The sequence below is a fragment of the Trichosurus vulpecula genome, chromosome 5, assembly GCF_011100635.1.
Source record: "Trichosurus vulpecula isolate mTriVul1 chromosome 5, mTriVul1.pri, whole genome shotgun sequence".
In the NCBI taxonomy this organism is placed as follows: Eukaryota; Metazoa; Chordata; class Mammalia; order Diprotodontia; family Phalangeridae; genus Trichosurus; species Trichosurus vulpecula.
The window spans coordinates 74,137,793-74,142,363 of NC_050577.1; positions in this window are offsets into that span (position 1 = coordinate 74,137,793).

Genomic DNA, 4,571 nt, shown 5'->3' on the forward strand with positions numbered 1-4,571 from the left:
CTTTCCTTAAAATGGAGGTTCCTGGAGGAACTATCCAATTCAGTTCAACTCAGCTTAATGGGAAAAGACAACACATAAAAGGAAACCGAAAAGGAAGGTAAGAAATGAGGTGGAGAAAGAAATCTGAAGAGTCAAGATCAGAGCCCAGAAAGGGATGAAGGACTCATCCAAGGAAAAGGCTGCAGAGGCAGAGGGCTCCTCCAGCATGAGAACACTGTTTAATAGCCATACTGATTTTTATATCTCATCTCTCAGGAGACTCCCCACTAATTAGGGAGTTTACCTTATAATGACATCCTTCTATACCCAGACATGACTGTAGATGTACACCTTCCTGGGAAATTAAAAGTCCTGGGAATTTCTTCTAATACGAGAGGCTTCCTGGGTCCAAAGTATCATGGAAAACAAATCCTAGAGACTTCTCTCCTCAGCCATGTCCCCCTGATACTTACCCCAGTTTAAAACAACAACTTTAATCCTGCAAATCACACCATGTATATATGGTACAACCACCAGTAAACATAATTAAATATTACTTTCCATGCAGCATAGCACAGAATAAGCTACATGAAAGTATATACAGTAATCCCTTCCACATCTCCAGGGTTAGAGGTGCGGCACCCCTCATAGTCTGAAAATCTGTGCAAAATTTCTTGGCCCTCCCTTCATACCAGAGAATAAGTCTGAATTATTATGGTATTAAAAGATAAATATGTTGATATTATACAACACTATACAAATATTTTATGCATGTCTGAGTTTCTAAACTTTTTCTGTGTTGTCTGCTGGTCCTCTCCTGTCATGTGTGCAGCTTCTGTAAAGCTCCCCAAAATTCTCATTTAATTTCTTATGCCAACCCACGATATAGCAAAACTGTGATTGGGAAAAGTCATGATGTGGAAGGGATAACTGTAGTATAAGCCACAAAATGTGAGGTTTTATGCTGTATATTTACATATGATCTATATATTTCACCTACTGTATAAAAAGAGTGTGTCCAGAGTAACAGGGTTAATTTTAAGGAGTCAACCTAGTAAACCCCAAGATTTCTGAGCCTTCATTTTAAGGAACAGCCCAAGCTAGCTATGTTCACAACTTTTTTTTTCTCTTATCTCTGATCTTGACTCTCTGCCTTTCTTTATCCATCATGAAGCCAAACAAAGAACATCTGGCCCTCCCTTCCTCTCCCCCACCCCCAGCTTTTCAGCTTCCTAAGGTTGGTTCTACAGATTGTCCCCATTTTACAGAGGTGGAAACTGAGACTCCAAAAGGATATTACACTGAGTAATAGACAAGAGCAAGCAACTGACTAGCTCATGATCCCACAACTAGTATCAAAGACGACTTCTTGATTTCAAGGCCAGCATTCTTTTCATTATACAATATTGCCCCTAATCTCATTATCCCCACTAATTGCTCATTACTCTCCCCTAAGAGAACAGCTACTCTTAGAGGTCCTTTACTCTATTTGCCCCTTAAAGCAATATGAGAAGTAACTGTTCTGTGATCCATTCAGTCTTCAAATTCATGACTTTGTTACATTGCTCCTAACCTCTGAAGCCCATAACCCTGGCCAGAGCTATAAGCTGTTTAACTGGAACTTTGTCCTAGGGTGGAGGTGGTAATATGCTTCCTCCCTGCATCAGTCTTCCAGCTTGTGTTTCATGAAGCACCACTAACATGACTAGCATTTCCCAACTGCCCCCCACCCCCAACCCAGGGTCCTGTTGCCATTGAACTCCTCTTCAGGGATAGTATTTCCACCATCCCTCCCCACCCACCTTCACATTTTATCTTACTTCCTCTCCATCTCCAGCTGAAGGGTGGAAGGTAGGAAACCACGGGCTGTGCCTCAGGGACTTAGGCTTCCCTTTGTCACAGCACAGCTCTCTACCTTTCATGTCTTCCACAGGCCATCACCCCTGTACTGGTTACACTGTCCTCCCTTCCCTATTTTGACTCCTTGACAAATCGGCCTAACTCTATACTGTTCTCTAGATTTGAACACTTTGCCTCCTTGTCCCATCACCAGTCATGCCTTGCCAAACCCCAGCCTTAAGTTACTCTCACCATCTGCCTCCTTTGCTTCTGTTCATGTGTCAGGAAAGAGTAAAGGGAAAACACAAGACCATGCTGTCTGGGTCCACTAACTGGGCCCTCACTGCAACAAGGCAATTTTAATATAACTTCTAATTAATTTACTATCCCACTCACCACAATGGCAGTTCCCAGCACCAATCCTACAGACCCCTGTTACCTTTTCAGCTAAGTACCTTGCCTAAAACTTAACTGAAAATAATTAAGGCCATTCACCAAGTCTTCCTTATTCTCTTCTCCTCCTAACTTCATATCACTTAGAAATCTTCCCCAGCTAGTTTCCCTTTGACCCCACCCCCTTTCACATAAAGAGCTGGCTCTTTTTATTGCCAAAGAAAATCCTTTGATGCGCACCCTTGATGCCATCCCCTTCCCATCTTGTCCAGCAGATTACTTCTTTCCTCCTCATGATCTCTTTAATCTTCAGTCTCCATCTATTGCCTGCTTCTTGGCCAGCTATAAACATACCCATGTCTCCCCATCCTTAAAAAACAAGCCAACAAGAAACCCTCATTTAATCTAATCATCCCTGATAGCTCCTACCCTATATCTATCCTACTCTCTCCTATCCCTTCTGCTAAACTCTTTGAGAAAGCCATCTGCATTAGGTGACTCCACTTCCTCTCTTTTCATTCACTTTGACTTCCAGTGTCATCATTTGATGGATTCTGCTCTCTCTGAAGTTATCATTTTATATTTTAATTGCCGTATCTAATGGTCTTTTCTCAATTTTTACCTTTCTTGGCCTCTCTGTAGTATTTGATATTGTCAGTTTCCCTTTCCTCTTAGATACTTTCTCTTCTCTAATTTTTCATGGTTCTCCTCCTACCTATCTGACTGCTTCTTCTCAGTCTCTTTTGTTGGATGTTTGTCCAGGATATGTTGATAAATGTTGGGTGCTCCCCAAGGCCCTTTCTTGAACCCTCTTCTCTTCTTCCTGTATACTATGTTGCTTAGTGATCACATCAGCTCCAGTAAGTTCAATGATCATCTCTATGCAGATGATTACAATATCTACATAACCAGCTCCTAAACTCTCTCCCGAGTTACAGTGTAACAATGCCAACTGCCTTTTTGACATCTTGAAATAAGTGTCCTATAAGCTCTTTAAATTCAACATGTCCAGAACAGAAGTCAATAGCTCCTCCAACCCCCAAACTTTCCCCTCTTCCCAACTTTCCTATTACTTTTGAGGGCATCATCATTCTCCCATTCACCTAGTCTCACAAAATCAGTGTCAATCTCAACTGCTTACTCACCCCCACCCTACATTTATAATTTGTTTTTAAGTCTTATCCTTTCTATCTTCAGAGCATCTTTTTATGTACCCCCCCCCCTTTTTTTTACTTCATACAACCACCACTCCAATTCATTACCCTGTACTGTTGTAATACCCTTCTAATTGACCTCCCTGCCTGAAACCTCTCTCTACTTCAATCCATTCTCTACTTGGTTACCAAAGGAATTTTCCTAAAACTCTGGTCTGGTCGTGTCACACATACCCCTCCCTCACACTTAGCAAGCTTCAGTGGTTCCCTATTATCTCCAGGATGAAAGATAAAATTCTTTGCTTGCTATTTGAAGTCCGTCAGAACCTGGACCCTTCCTACTTTTCCAGTTTTCTTATACCTTTTTCTCTCTCACATAGTCTATGATGCAACTATACTTGCTGTTTCTAGAACAAGATGTTTCCTAACTCTGCCTTTTCACTGGGTGTCCCTCATACCTGAAAGGAATGTTCTTCCTCCTCATTTGTGACTCTTGGCTTCTTTCAAGGTTCAGCTCAAATCTCACCTCCTACAAGAGGCCTCCCCAAGTCTCCTCCACTGCTAGTACCTTCCCCCTGAGATTATTTTCTGTTTGCCTTATATATTGTGTATGTATGTATTTATTTGCATGTTATCTTTCCCATTAGAACTAGAACTGTGAGGTCTGAGACTGTGTTTTTCTTTCTTTTTGTCTGTAATGCTTGGCACAATGTATAGAGCTTATGCACAGTATTTAATTAATGAGTCCCAAGGGCCAAATTTCCTAGCCATGACTCTATTTATTCCCCACCTCTGTCTTTAATTCTATCAAAATTTTAACTATTCTGAATCCCTCTCAAGCCCTGCCCTCCAGGAACTGTGCTATCATCATTATAATAGGCAGGAATTTCATCCTGGTTCCCGTAGTACTGATTGTTTGTAACCACATGTTAGCAAATGATTATTTTCAATTTGGCATGTAAATCAGATATTACCTTGTCATGTTTTCTAATTATTTCTTGTATCTTGCCTTGTCTCCCTCTAATACAGGAAGCTCCTTGGTGTGTGACCATGCTGTGTAATTATATGGAACCAACACAGAGACTTGGCACAATGCCACGTACATACTAGGTACTCAGTGAACGCTTGCTTATTCAGTGTTTGCTATATATCTTTCTCCAATGTTTTCTTAATTTCTCACTATTTTCTCATTTAAATCTTTGTTTA